Below are 15,929 nucleotides of genomic sequence, written 5' to 3' on the forward strand. Positions count from 1 at the left end.
CCTATCGTGTGTTGTTTTTCTTTCTTTTCTCGCCCTTTGCGCTATTTCCTTTCCCCGTTAATTAAGCATAATCTGTAGAAATGGCAAGGCGTAAGTCTGAATCACATGTACGCGAAAACTCACGCGAACGCGACGGCGGCACGCGTCGCGAACAGAAATGCATGTGTCGCTTGGCTCGTCGCTCGGATCTGCCTAAATAGAAAATTTCGCTCGTTCGCCCGGAAGTAAGCGTACGTCACTGCCGCTCATTTCGCATGCTTTCTTTATTTTGCTGTGCTGCATTGTGAATATCCACTACCGCGTAAATTTTTCACTTTCTACGAACAATGGTGAATAGCCAAGGATTCAAAAAACGTCTAATCGCAACCGAAACAAAAGAAACAAGGGGTCACGTGACTACTCGGACTAACTACAGTGCAAGTTAACACACATTCGGTACGGTTTGTTGTAAATACATTTTGCTTTGCCATGTTGTCGCAAAATAACTTCCAATCGTTATGACTGTTGTTGCATTTGACTGGTTTTGCGGCCACTATGCCAGCCACACAACCTACACAGAGCGTCGTCGCCGTTTCGCTCTGTTCGCGCTGTCGCGTGCATGCATCTTCCCCAGTAGGCGGTGGAGCGAACCATGATCGCTTTTATGATCGCTTTCACCGCGCCGCCTTGTCGCGTCACCCACTTTTTCGCTCATATGTGATTCCCGCTGTAATCAAGCCATACGTATGAAGCGCTGTCCTGTTTTCTTTGTACGTCGTACAGCTCTAGGTCCACACCAGCTGCCTCGTTTCGTGCTGAATGATTTCCACAGGAATAAAAAAACCGTGATCTTTGGCAGTTTTTCGGCTCTCTTACGCTGTTGTGACAACCAGAAACTGAAGGGTAAATTTAGTTCCACGCTTTACTAAAGCTGATTTTAACCCCAACTCTGTTGTATCAACACAAACTTATACAGCAACCTCACTGTGCTAATTTGCGGTCTTCCTGTTTGGGAGACCGCAATTACGAAACCGTGCGTCGGGCGCGCTGCGTTTTGCACCGAGTACCGGCAGAACGAGCGGTCGCCTTTTTGTGTGTGTGCTGTGCGTCCCGCCAAGCGTTGACGGACGAAAGACAGCCACGGAACGAGGGAAGCGAAACGGCGATGGGGACTAGGCAAGGAGAGAAAGAAATATTAGCTCATGCAGGGCGCACTGTCCCTTCTCATCCGAAATGGCCGCGGTCCTCGTCTGGGAGCGGCAGTGTATGCCTGCAGTGACCCGCCGGGATGACTCTCGAAGGGAGAGAAGGATCAGAGGGGGCACGGTAGATGCAGAGACAACGACGTAGGAGTCTCAGTTCGGGTGTCGAGCAGAAAGGCCGCACTTTCAGTGAGGTGAAGTGCGCGCAATCGGCAAAATAAATTTACTGTAACCTACCAAGTTTTGTCGAGCTTCGCCGAGAGATGCCAGAGGGGCGGAGCAAGGGGCCTGCATGACTCCGTGGTTAGCCCATACACGGAGGACCAAACCCGCGGTTATCGCGAACCGAGTTTAGCGACCTCTGATTGCTTCATTAACCTAGTTGACTGAAGGTGCTCGTCCGTGCCCGATTGGTTGTTTGAACAGTGCACTCATTTGCCCACTATATCACGTTTCAAGACCGACACATAATGAGGCAGCGTCTACTGTGCCGCCCGGCGTCTTCGATTACGACCGACGGCGCAGCAACTGCGCACTGCAGCCCCGTTATTGAGCCCCGTCCAGCCTATGTAGCATTGTTTGCGCGGCATGTTGCTGAACGGAACGTCAAAAATTGTGCGTCCCGATTCCTCAAAAGCAGCGAACAATGGCGGCGGCGCAGCGCTACCCTTCGCCGCCGTGCGCTAGCAAGCACACATTCGTGCAATTACACCCGTTGTCTGCTGTCACAAGGCGAGGAATCCAAATACAGCCACAAATTTCATCAGGCGAGCGCTGTATATTCCCTAATCGTGCAAGAGAGGCGCGCGTTGTTGTCTGTTTAAGTGATCGGTTCATAATTTTTCGATGACGTTTGCTTCAGCCTTGATTATACAGACGATCGTCGCTTTTGGGTACCTCGCTGGGTGTTAGGGTGGCTGCCTCAGATGTCGTTTTAATTTGTTGCTGTCTTCGGTTACCTCGCTGGTGACAGCAGACGACGGGAGTAATTGCACGAATATGCGCTGCGCACGGCGTGCAGTAGCCCCCTAATCGTGCTAGGCCTAAACTGTTTCGCTTCGAGGCCGCGGCGAACGGTGCTTTAATTGGAACTGGTCCACGCTGGTCTGCTCATGAAACCTCCTTATTGTGAATCCTATTCAGTTATAGTAAAATAACGATATGATTAGCTTTGGGGACGCCTTATTCGCAAAGCTAGAATACAAGCCGAGATGGTGTGCACCGATTCTCCGGCGGCAGCTGGCTGTGAGGTGCTTGTTTAGCGGTTATAGCTTTTCCAGCAATTCGCTATACTGGTCAGCGGTCCTCGAGGATGATTCATTCTTGATATTCGGGTCAGTATTCCAGGCGACAACAAATTTTAGCATGCTTTATTTCTTTCCTGCCGTGTCGTTGACTCAAGCGCTAACCGCATGAGGCGACAATTCGCGACCACATGCCGCGCGACGCCGTAGGCTGAGGGCCGCCAAAGCATTGTCGCTGTCGCTCAGTTTCTGGGTTTTTAGAAAACATCGTGTGTCGCCCGGAAGTGACTCGCGAGGCAGCCAATCGCAGAAGGCTTTGGGGTGCTCAACTTCCGCTCTGGGCTTTCTTTTTTTTTTTGCTTTTGCGTGTGAAGCTTGTTTTCCTATTCCGGTTTTGGCGAAGAACCTAGTGCCTGCACGCGCTCACTTCGTCTGATCTGTGTATATATGAAAACATTGAGACAATTTAGTAAAAGCTTGGAAAGGTAGTAAAATAAAGGCTAGTGTGGCTAGATATTGTTATTTATTTATTTATTTATTTATTTATTTATTTATTTATTTATTTATTTATTTATTTATTTATTCCTCAAAGGTCCGTGGATATTACAAGAGGGGTGCGCTATGAAATTTAATATGAATACAGAATATCTTCGATGGCGTTTTTGTATTGGTTGAAGTTGGTGATGGTTGCCACTTCGGATGAAAGGCCATTCCAGTCTCGAGCTATTTTCAAGAAAAGAGACTGATAATATGTATCGGTGCGGGCTTTCATTGGATAGACGGCGTTAGAGTGAGAGTTACGAGAAATGCGATGAGCACGTGCGATAGTAGTAGTTTCAGGATCAAAGGTATGATAAAATTTGTGATACAAGGAAAGACGAGCGATCTTGCGACGACAGGCCAGTGAAGGAAGGTGAAGCCGAGATTTAAGTGCGGAGACGCTGGTGTGATATGAGTAGTCGGAACAAATAAATCTTGCAGCGCGATTCTGGACAGATTCTAGAGTTTCAATAAGGTTAGTAAAAGAAGGATCGTATGCGGCGCATGCAAACTCTAATTGCGACCCTAGAAATGTCAAGTAAGCAAGCAGTTTTATTTAACGGGGTGCTAAGGCAAGGTTACGGCGTAAGTACTCTAACATTAGGTTAGCTGAATTAGTTATATGGTGAACGTGTTGCGACCAGGTTAACTCTTTGCTCAAGTGGACTCCGAGATATTGATAGGAGTCTACTGAGGTAATGGGGATATTGTTAATTGTATAAATCGCGTCCAGGTGGTTGCGACGGCGTTGGGAAGAAAGAAGAGAGGTTTTAGTAGAATTTAATAACATTAGCCAAGTGTTACACCACTCTTGGATGCGTAAAAGGTCTTCTTGAAGCTTGGTTACATCGGACGGGTTAACTATTGAACGATAGATGACACAGTCATCAGCGAAAAGGCGGATGTTAGAACTGATGTTAGAGGGCAAATCATTAAAGGGACACTGCAGCACGTTTTGCAAAAGTTAGGCTTTCAGCAGAAAGCCATAGTATTTAATGCTGCGAATTCGAATATCAGATTAAAGTTACGCATAAGAAACCAGAAATAGCCTTTTTTCAGCAGAAATACGCAGCCCGCGTGACGGGGCTCACCGCGGGTCGCGCCGCCGTCCGTGATCGGTCAAGACGTTGCGTGAGGACATTCTGAGGACCGGGGAAGCTGCCGATGCGGCTCCTTCTCTGCGCTGTGTGCTGACTGCAGCTCTCTGGGGCTTTGTGAATGTCATTATGGCATGCCATTTCCACACGAATGACCATCGGGATTTTTACCGCATGCATCCGTACCAGATACGCCCACAAACGATGCAGCAGTTCCGTTGTGGGAGCTTAGATTTGGCATAAAGACTTGCTTTGGTTACAGTGAGGGTTTTTGAAAAGTAGTGGATTTTTTGAAAAGTAGTGGGTGTCATTATTAGTAGAAACTACATAGCCTGAGAAGGAAGGGGCAGCGAACAATGCCCTAGCCCACTACCTCAGTCCAGGCCTCTCACCCAGACCGAAAGGTTATTGTTGTGAAAAATGAATCCAAAGCTTGGTGTACCAAATCCTGCTTTGAATGCCAGTCCTGGTACTTTGGGGAAACGAAGACTTTTATAGAAAGGGTGCATGGATGGATGAATAGAATATAGGAGGGTCCCCTTTAAAACAGGGTGGTAGCAATAGCTATCATGCTCATTTTTCTCCCTATATCTTAATAATTGAATTAGATTGGTTAACTAAACCATCATGCTATTTATTAAATTTTTGTTTATACATTACTAACTTTATGTCACTTCTCTGCTTTTAAACCACCAATCTTAAAGTCGTTTTTTGCTAGTTTCCACCGCCGGTATAATCACCCGGCCACTGGTATATCTAAACCCCAGAGCTTCAGGAACAGTGACTGCGCCTGCATCAACTTCCGGATGGATACCAATACATGCGAGTATAGTATGGTCAATTGTTTCACTGGAGTTACCACATACAGCACATGCCTCATCTTCATTGTTAAATTTCTTTTTGTAGCTGGTTTACACTCCTTCACTGGAGTGTAAACTGCCAGCTCTTGCAAACGACAAAAATTTTCTTTATCAAACGTTATTACAAGTATGATAATATAGCTATAATTAGCTGAACTTCAGTCAATAGTTGTCCTTGCTTATTTTTAGTTCGTAGCACAAATTAACATGTTTCTATTTTCCCAAGAATTTCATTCCTTTGTCGAGAGTGATATCGAAGGATCGCTCACACATTCTTCTTTGAGTTCTCTTATTTTTCGGTCTTCTACAATCTCGCGTGTCAGTTGTTCTTTATTTCTGCTTATGAGTTCGCAGTCTGAAGCGACAGAAACATCATTCGTTACAAAACAGTTGCCAGTTCAAAGTCAAGCAGAAAGAAAGGGGACGTTCCAAAGAAACGTTGAGCACAGAAGACCAAGGTCGGGTCATTTAGCTGCTACGACCCTGTCAACCATTTTTTTTTTTGTTCCTCCCTTCGCTGGACTAAGAGCGTGAGTAGTTGACGATGATTGAACGGAACTTATTCACATTTTTTTAACATATTTTTTCAGTCGTGTCTAAGATGTGGAAAATAAACAAACAATTTACTTGGGCTGATACCAGTAAATAAACTACAGTTTAGCATTCGATGCATTTTCTAATGAGTTTGCAAAGCTAAGCAGAATTTTAGTATTTCTTTTACCACTTTTATATTTGCTATGAACTCGTAAAATCTTCATATCATGCAACGAATTTATGCGGCACGTAACAAGCACTTCTCCTCATTTGATAATTTCCATATCATCAAGTTTTATTTTTCCTTCGAGGGATTGCATGATACCGACCCTCTAACGCGCAAGACTTCAACGCCTCACTTTCAGTGTAAGGCTGACTCGACAATAAGAATGCAGAGAGATTTCGCGTTGTCTGAATGCATCTCCAGCTGGTAGGTTGAAATTATGACAGCATTGTTCTTTGAATGGCTGATTCCGCTTAGTCGTTTCTGTGGAAAGAAATAGGCCTCTTGGTGCATCGGTTTCCGGGTGTTGGATGTGCTAGCGGTTATTCGCTTCTCGTGCGAGGCGGCCCCATGAGCAGCGAAATGCCTCCTTTTGCAAACACAAGCATACATCCTGTGTGTTACTAAAAAAAAACTAAAAACGAGTAACGAAAGCCACTACTTGTACTGCACCGAGGTACAGTGTTCGCTGTAGCCGGGGCGCACCTCAGCTGCGTGCCTTTAGCTGGCGGCGTTTTGTTCGAAGACGAACTCGGCACACAAACAGTATTACACACTGAATGGGAGGCAATAAATACATCACAAAGCAAGCAAGTGTACACTGGCAATTGATCTTTTGCAAGTAGCGCTACTGCGCATGCACGCAGCCTCCTTTCACATAGGGGGAGGACTTCGCTGCCATCCTTTTGCAGGAAACGACGAGCATTTTCTAGCCCTCCCGTAACTTGCCCCCCCCCCCCCTCCCCCACCTCTCGCAGCTTGCCTCAACAGAGAAGACGCGGCCAGGTTCACCAGCTTCCTGTTGTCATTGTAGGGGAGGGGGGGGGGGGGGGGGTATGTTCACAGATGACTCACGCTTCTCCACACAGGCTAGACAAGAGCAGCCCTACACTCAACTACTGCTTGGAAGATTGCACAAATTCTTGGCAACGCGTCTAGTCAATAGTACTTTGCCTGACGCCAGCAAGAAGGGTGTCTTGTTGGAAAAAGGTCCATTCGCGGAATTAGCGAGACTGGATTTGACACGGAGGGGGAGACCCAAACAATACCCCAGCCATTGTTCGGATGTCCCCCTCTTTGACAAATCCATCCCAAGACGTTCCACTATGCCCCCACTCAAGTCGACCGCGTTTACATGCTTTCTGTAGCGGGGTGGGGCCGAGTCAAACCACTCCTGCACTGGAGCCACTCGCCCAAACCAGCCAGTGTTTGCGTTGTTTGCGTCCCTCGCTGGATGGAAAGGAAAGGGCAGAGTAAAAACGTTGTAGAAACATCGTAAATACACCTCGATTCAGGATGTGTGTAGCCTCACCTTCCTAATTTTTCTGAACTGCCACATTGTTACTGCCCCTACATTTCATAGATAAGGCTACCTACTACATTTATTGCATGTGGCTCTGCTATTTCACTATTATTTGTTTTTTGTACAGTTTGTAGTTGATAATTGTTACCAGTAGAATAAAGGAAAGAAAGCCAGAAACGTTAATAGAAAAAAACAAGCCATGGAGCATTTCAATCGTGCTAAACAAGTTTCATGAAGAGCTCGCGCGCTTCAAGCGCACCACGAAAAAATTAGCTGAAATCACCCTGACCGTGCACATTCCCGGAGCGTCGTAGAGCAAAACCAATGCTTATCCTCTGACAGCGAAGTGTAAAGTTTTTCCACGCGAAACCTCAGCCACCGCCAAAAGCTTGTTACTTGAACAGTTTAGCATTTTCTTTTAGCCATTTTACAAAAAAGGCTAACTTTGATCACAAATAACTTTTACACCAAATGAAGCAGACAGCTGATATTTTCAGGAAAAAGCAAACCCTGTAAGACCTCCAACTGTGCAAAAAATCTCCGCAACAGAGTGCATAGCTTGAAAGTTATTATACAATTACCTGTTTTATACACTGTTCAAAGGTGCGTGGGTAATAAACTGAGCAATACGCCCTAATAAACATGCTTAAATTTGTTCATTAACATCTGATCTCTAAAAATCTCGAACAGTTTTCCTCTAGGTAGAAAAGTTTTTGCACAATTTTGCATTTCCTGAGACAAGTAGAGCTGAAAAGCCGTTTCTTACCTTTGCGTTTTTCTTTCCAGCTTAAACATTTTTGCAGCAATTTATAAATATATATTTATAAATAAGCTTTACACATATAGATTAGATATTGAAATCACATTTATAAACCAAACGAGTGAGGCACAGTAGGCGTATGAATATGGCCAAAAATGTCTCTTCACCGCTGGAGTGGGACCGCCGCCCGGCCGCCGCAACTCAGAACAGCGGCGAACAGGGGCCGTGTACGAATCACAGGTGGACGATCGAGGCTCATAAAAGTAGGTCGCTTTTGAGAGGTGGCATTGATATATCCACGAAGGATTTCAGACCGCCCCCTTCCCTTCCCCTCCCCCCCCCCCCCCTCCCCGCTCTTCTTATCAGATGCCGCCGATAAGAAGACGGTTAGGAAAAAAAGAAGTGTCACATAATGCGAAAAGTGCGCTGCTTCCTTCGGCAACACCCACAAATAATTGGAAGTTCACGGTCGACGGTGGAATGGGGTAACTTGCATGCATTTCTGTCCGCGTATTTGCCCTGTGCTTTCTTCTATTCGTCCCTGTCGCTTGCTCTGTGGCTTGCGGGCCAACGCAAGCGTTGTTCAACACGAAGATGGCAAGCTTTGTAGTGCTTACCTTATGGGAAGATGAGGTTACTGCAGTGTTCCTTCAGGAGAACGTGTCTATTCTAGTAACGAGGGGCTGAAAATGAGCCAGCTAAATCTCAGTCAGTGTTCAGAATGAGCCGAAAGCAGACAGTCTCACAGGTCTTCTGCTTATTTGGTGCAGCGCTGTCTGTTCTCGGTTACTTCGAAGAGCTGCGAGTCTATTATAGTTCATGCGGTACGTTACCAGTTCTTATCGATGAAAGAGGTGTGTAGAGCACTCCGTTTTTAACCTATCTATTTAATTTTCTCAAACAAAAATGACCAGGTATGCAGCGGCTCAACTAGAATATACGGTGGCCTTGGCGCTCCAAGGAATGGACATTTTGAATATTTAATCTGCGTTCTGTAATAAAATATAAATATCCTCTCGTGGAGTAAAATGTCTCTCTTGTCCACTAACAGTCCGTGCAGAGAGCATGATGTGTGAGAGATTCCGGAAGCGGCCCGCTGTTGACGAGCACCGGAGCATGAAATCCTCTCGAATTACTTCGTCATTGTCCACGGCAGCAGCTCTGTGCTAGCCGCATTGTTGCACCGTCTGCATCTTGTTCTTTTCTCACAAACTCGACTTGAGCTCTACACCTTCTAATTGCGACTCCATTTGCTCTACCGGGAACCACTTCTGCATGTATACTCTCAGCTGACACTGCTGACAGAGCTATCAGTTACATCGTCTTTTTCTAGTTAGAAGAGATAAAGGCGGAAAGCATGGACGATACTCGTTAGTGGCAATGAGAAACGCCTCTCCACTCCTCTTGCGGTACCTGTGAATGGAAACAACATTGCCCACTTGTGGGCGCATATTCAAGCTATCCTATAATTTCCATCGCATGCACACCTGTAGCTTTCATATTAAATTCCCGATCATGCCTTTCACTAGAGGCACAACCGCAAGAGCTCCCATGAGTGAAATTTTGTTTCGCTCGAAAGGATCCTTTGTGGTTTCGAATTCACACCGGAACACTGGGTTAAGCTCGCTGTCCAGTCTCGGTGTAGGCCAATGTCGGAGACTACGCTAATCACACCATTGATTTGTACGCGTGCGTAGCCCTGCACTTAATGAGGATCTCGCAGGACACCAGGCTGTGTCCGGCGTGGGCGAGTGCAGAACCCCTCAGCGATACATGGCAGGCCGTATCATCCGTTCAGAAGCCCGCTGACACCGCAGGGAATCCCCTATCCACAACAGGCGCCATTCACCAGCTCCTAGGAGTGTGTACTTAGCCTCGAACGAGCTGCAGGCGGCCGCTGGCTTATTGAGAGCGTTCCTGCCCATTCTGGCCCGCCTATGACAAGGAGTATGCTACCGCCACGCTGTGCTCCTTAAGAGACCGTCTGTATGTTCAGTATTCAGTGTAATGTTAGTTATTAGGAGAACTCCTAGATTCTAGGAATGATCCCTTCTTTAATGCTTCGTTCGCCGCCCATGGGGCAGACAGGCCCTTTCGGGACGCAGCAGTACCCAGTAGCCGGGTAGGTCGACGGGCCCACCTTTCTTGGTTAGCGGGCCCCGCGTGACTTCATCATCATCATCAGCCTGACTATACCCACTGCAGGGTGAAGGCCTCTCCCATATTTCTCCAATTAACCCGGTTCTCTGCTAGCTGCATCCACTTGACCCCCGCGAACTTCTTAACCTCATCCGCCCACCTAACTTTCTGCCGGCCCCTGCTACGCTTTCCTTCTCTTGGAATCCAGTTTGTTACCCTAAGCGACCATCGGTTATCCTCTCTTCGCACTACGTGTCCTGCCAATGCACATTTCTTCTTCTTGATTTCCACTAGAATGTCATTAACTTGAGTTATTTCTCTGACCCAATCTGCACGCTTCCTATCTCTTAATGTTACCCCTACCACTTTTCGTTCCATAGCCCTCTGCGTTGTCCTCAACTTAAGTAAAACCCTCTCGGTTCTCTTCTCTCATGATTAGTTCCGAGTGACTTGATAACGCACAAAACAAGAAAAACACAGTCGCATGCTGACATGGGTGTCATGTGGCCAGATGCAATACAAAGTGAAGAAAGCAGAACTAATTCACATTCCCGCACACACCTCGCATGACCCAACAAAACACAACTAATGGAAAACACAAACGAACTGGGATGCCAGCGTCTACCTTGTACCTCATCTCAGCGTTTCCCAACCGAGGCCGAAGTACGCAAGTAAAAACAGAAGCTCTCTTCCCTACGAACGGCGTTATAGTCGACCAAAACTGAAGAGCACTGAGGAGACCTGAATCTCGTGCTCCTTTTTAGGGCCTGCTATCTCCGGGCAAGAACAGAGGCGAAGGTGTATATATTGCCTGCTCGGCGCATTAATATGAGACGGCATTCATGCAAGCGTATGCCGGCAAAACAAAATACAAAAGAAGGGACGGTCGCTCGTAAAGCGTAGTGTTTGCAGCAACCCTACGCGTTTTTGAGCGGGGGCTAGCGAGGGCACGAGATTGTTCTCGCGCTGTCTCTGTTTATTTACCACAGGAACACGCACTCTCCGCCAGGGCCGAATATATTTCTCGGGTTGTCCATGCCCAGCCACTCCATGCGGGCTCTGAAGTTTGAACAACGCGATCGGGACAAGACACATGGCCCGCAGGCCAAAGTATTTCGCCTCTGGTGGCCTCGAGCTCAATGATGCTATGAGTTTCTTATACAAATATGTTCAAGTTTGTGCAGCCGTTGCTTCCGGTATAGGTCATGGAGGCAGGATGTACTAAACAAGGCTGAACCTTGTCCCTCCCATTCTTGAACGCCATGTGTATGAGCATTATGAACGCCGCCGCATGAATGGAACGCGTCGTGGCGCTCAAAACTTCTTCCCACGGAGACCAGTGCTGTCAACATGCAGTGCGACGTCCGAGTTGGCGCTTTTTTTTATTTTTGAAGAGTCATTACGCAAACAAAAAAAGAAAAACTGCGACATGCGGGTTTCGACCGTAGTTTCATGAATTTTTTCGAAAACATTCTGTAAACTATTCTCACATTTGAGAACGGATTTGATTCGTTTCAAATAACTTATACATAGACCTTTGATCCGTCGCAGAATAAAACGGAAGAATATTCGATTGGATATTCGAAAGCTTCAGTTAATAAGCGCACCCCTTGAATATAAGCAGACCGAATACATATCTGTTGTGCCTTCTATCAACAAAGGGTTCCAGAACCGTTTATCGGTGCCTATTAGTTTAGTTTCCCCTTGAGGTGGCGGTGTTGGGAAAATACTTGATGAGGATCATCGCCGTTCTTGATATAATGATGACCAGGGACTCGCAAACATTCACATTCCTTGATGGCACGACAGAAAAGTTCACTATTCATTTACACATAAACGAAAGGACACAAGCAAGGAGGAAACTATTTACATGACTGACCCGCTAATGAGACGAACTCGGCCCTGGTTTAACCAAGAGAGCTTACTTTTTAAGCCCTTTATCTCCGCTCTTGGCGGGGACAGCAACAAATAAGCAATAAGGCAACGCTTGTCACCACTTGACGATTAGGGAAAGGAAAATAAAGTTTCCGTCAGCTAATCAAAGACTGGGGAAAGGATATTAATCAAAAACTTGGGAAAGGATAGGCCCCAGGCAAAAATATGAACAGCATTGGTGTCACTGCATTCCGAACCTCTGCTTTTCCCTGCGTATTCTTTTCCGCACAGGTGCATAGGGGACCAACGTATGCCGCAGGAACAATCGCTGAAGGTTCTTTATAAAAAATAAAAGAAGAAAGTTGTCCCTGAGGGGTCAAATGCTCAGTGCCAACTGCAGCTCAAACGACCCATGCATCGGTCAGCCACCGTACACCTGCTTCCCTACAACAGGCTATATGCCCATGAGCAGAGGGAATGCCGCGCACGTAGCGAAACGAGAAGCATAAAGGAAACCACTGACCCCATAAATAACATTCAACACCATGAACACTGCACAAAGCTTCGCGCTGGAAAGACATCCATGGTAGGGAGGCAAGACAGGGACGGAACAAGCGCTCTGCAGCATCGGATGCTGTCGGCAACAATAGAGCAGCAACAGAGCTTCCGTCGTGCGTCCGTGGTTCCGCCAACTTGCTAGTCGCCGTCTCCTGGGACAGGTGAACATCTCAAAGTAGCTACCTCGGTTCGTACACTCTGTGCTAGAGACCGCACCGGATAATTGAGCGAACTTCACACCACTCTTTGCTGCTTTCATTGCGGCTGCTTGTCATTATCCGTGTTCTCTGGGCACGGTCATCCGTGGTGTTCACATCGTTTGTGTGGCGGCTAGCTAGTTAGAAAAAAGAAAGTAAAATAAAACTTGAAAAATTCCAGCAGAAGCCGAGGGCCAAGTCAAAATGTCTGGGAGGTCTTTTTGAGAGGCGTTACAGAACTGGCAGACATTGTAAGTTTGATTAACTTTCGTACAGTCTTCTGGTGCACAGCCGGAGGAGAAAGACGCTGCGCATCATCCCGCCTGTTTTTCATATCCAGCAGGTCTGACCATTTGCCCACCGTGATCACATAGGGCAATTCGTGATCGACTTAAAAAAAAAAAAATACCTTGTATTTTGAGCGGAATACGAACTGCCATCACTGGCACAACTGAACTTCGTTTCTTGTTGCCTCGGAGAATTCGGACAGCTGAAATCGAAGGTAACCGTAGTTTCCTACATGCTCTTGCCGCTTCCGCGTGAGGGTGTACCGCCGGCTCTACCAGCTGCGTTCGATTGAGCCGTGGTTCTCCGTACCGCCGGAACCGGTTCACGGTGCGCTGTACCAAAGCGCTCAATTCACTGCGTTCCCTGCACCACCATCCGCGATTGATTTTGGTGCAGTCGTGGTTCCGCTCTGGTGCAAAGAACTGCGGCACCCTCCGAGGACGAGGTGCCGAAAAGTGCGCACGTGTTGACGGCGCTAGCAGACGACGCGCGCTGCCGATGAGATGCTTGTAAACATGAATGGTATTCACGTGACGTCACAGCTGACGTCAGTGTGCAGCCGACGCCATCTTTGCATTCTGTTCTGACTATAGTCGGTGACTTAGGTCAGCTGGTGTGCATCCGTTTGCTGTGCCGCTCTACCTTATGCCAGCACCCCTGTAATTAAACCTCACTCGGCATCATGAGTGACAGCGCGAATTATCTGTAGTCTGCGCGATGCGGACAGAGACCTGTACAAAAAAAAACAAAAAACTTCGGCACCGACCCGTCTGCAGTCGATGTGCGCAACTGCACGCTAAGCGTCGTCCGGCGCCCGCGTATAAATATGTGGACATTCATGAGGTCCTTGCGCTATACGGATAAGAAACCAACTGAAAGGCTACACACTACTCGAAGAACAAAATTACGTTACAAGCGGCTGGTTAAAGAGCCTCGGTTTAAGTAGACGAACTCGCGCTTTGCGCAATTGTATGCGTGTCGTACAATGCTTATCCCATCTAAACCGCTGACTCCTTCTAGCTTAAATTTAACACATAAATAGCATTTTGTAGTCAGTATTTTTGTACGGAACTTGTTTGGTGTACTTGCCTCATTCGATCAGAAGGCGGATGTTTGCATCGTCTGTGGCGGTACTGAAGCAAACTAAACCGCTGCCACAGCGATAGATAGCCCTGGTGGCGCCACCTCGTTGCGTTGAAAACTCAAAATGATTTTTTTGCAGCACAATTCTTCAAATACCGTGCTAGGTTTTGCCAAACTAAGTCTCGCTTATTATTATTCCTAAATAATTTTATAAAGCTCTTTAAACCTTCCACAAAACTCTGCCCGCCTACGTTACTTCAGCGAATATTGCTTCGCAGACGACACATACGATGCGACCGTCCGACTTCTTGTCAAATGAGTCAGGTACGCCAAACACAGAGTTTGTCGAGTCCTCCGAAGGCTTGGATTGTCGCAAAACACGACGAGGAGGTGTTGGCGGCGCACTGCATGCGCCTGGCTGGACACGGCGATGTATGTTGTCATGTTGGTGTGCTGCTCTTTTACCTGGAATATGGCTTGCGAGTGCGAGAAGAGCCATGCCCGGATCGTTGCAACAGCTCGCTGCCAGGGAACATGCGAAATGTTCCAGCCGAGTCGATTTTCGACATATATTTCGCATTTTTCGTGATACTACTTGCGCGGTTCAGCCGTGCCAGCCATACGTCACGTCGCATCTCGGTGAGTTATTTCGTTCGGGCGGAGTCGTTCATCTGTACTTTCGGAACCTTAAAATGCCGAGGTCATTCGCGCAGCTCTTCAGCTTCCGTTGCTTGCACTGTGCACGGCTACTACTGTTTACGATAGCTGAATAAACCATAGCTGCGGATGCCTCCACTCGTGGAACCGCATGGCAGTATGATACGTACGTTCGCCCTGTTCGTTCGGTCACAAATGGCTGACTGCGCCTCAGTTACCCACAGTGCACCGCGCACAGCGCGCCAGTGAATACCCCCTATAGGGGCATTTTTTTTCGTCATCGATCCGGCGTCACTTTCCGTGAAAATGGCGAGTTCCTCTAAGGTCTCTTGTGGCAACCTGAATATATTCCTGAGTTTAAAGCTGAAATATCGAGCAACAGCGCTTCGGTTGTACGGGAACTCGGTTGCTGTCTGTCCGAATCGATCAGTCTCGGTCTGAACTACGATATGTAGTAACTCTGTTGCCGTGAAGGAAAACACTGCGTCGGGTTCCTCGTCCTCACTGTCGGATGACTCCAGAAATGTCTCAAAAATGACTTCGACGATGTTGTCGCGTCCATGACCTCGCGAGGCACGACAATAGCTGCACCGCGAAAACTTACAGCTCACGGCCAACAGGAGCAAGCGAGCAGACGACAAGGCTCGATTTAAAGGGCCGTACTAGTAATGTGTGGTGCTGCTGACGCGCTGCACCTGAACGAAAGAACTGAATTGCACCTCGCCGGCACCTGACTGGCACCAGCCGAACGTTTTCGAAATTGGTGCCGAGAACCAGTTCTGAATCGAGCTGGCCTATATATAGTCACAAATGTTTTCTTTCGTTTCGCACTTGCTTTCCTCTGCCATTCACCTCCTGCACTGACGGCCCATTTGCGCCCGAAAGCTCACATTTGGTGTATCACCTCTGTTAAAGCAGTGAAATCATTCGTATGGACCGAGGAGTGTTGCGTACTTTTAAAAGCAAAGTACGCGCATTTTCTTGCGCTCTGAATATGCCATGTTATCGAACAGTGCGTCCCAACACTTTTTCCAGAGTCCAAGTCAGTCACCGATGCAAATGTATTTCTCCATTTTTTCAAATGCTGTCCAAAGTGCGCCATGGATGCGAGCGAGTACTTAGACGAACACGAGTGTGTTTGAAACAACTTCTTGCGTTATTATAAGTAAACATAAAGTGATAGCAAAAATGTTAAGACAAGCTCGTACGCTCCAGAGAGGTATTGAGAAATATTCTCTAAGATTTAAATATCAGGTGAATATCGCAGAGCATATCGCAAGGCTTTCTTTTCCATCTACGCGTGGTCGGTCATTTCTATTACATTTCCTATCACTTTATGAACTCGTATCTCACGCATCATCACCAACTGCACGTTTGATGTGATATCGCG

This window comes from Amblyomma maculatum, chromosome 7, assembly GCF_055883805.1.
Source record: "Amblyomma maculatum isolate TAMU_Amacu chromosome 7, ASM5588380v1, whole genome shotgun sequence".
NCBI lineage: Eukaryota > Metazoa > Arthropoda > Arachnida > Ixodida > Ixodidae > Amblyomma > Amblyomma maculatum.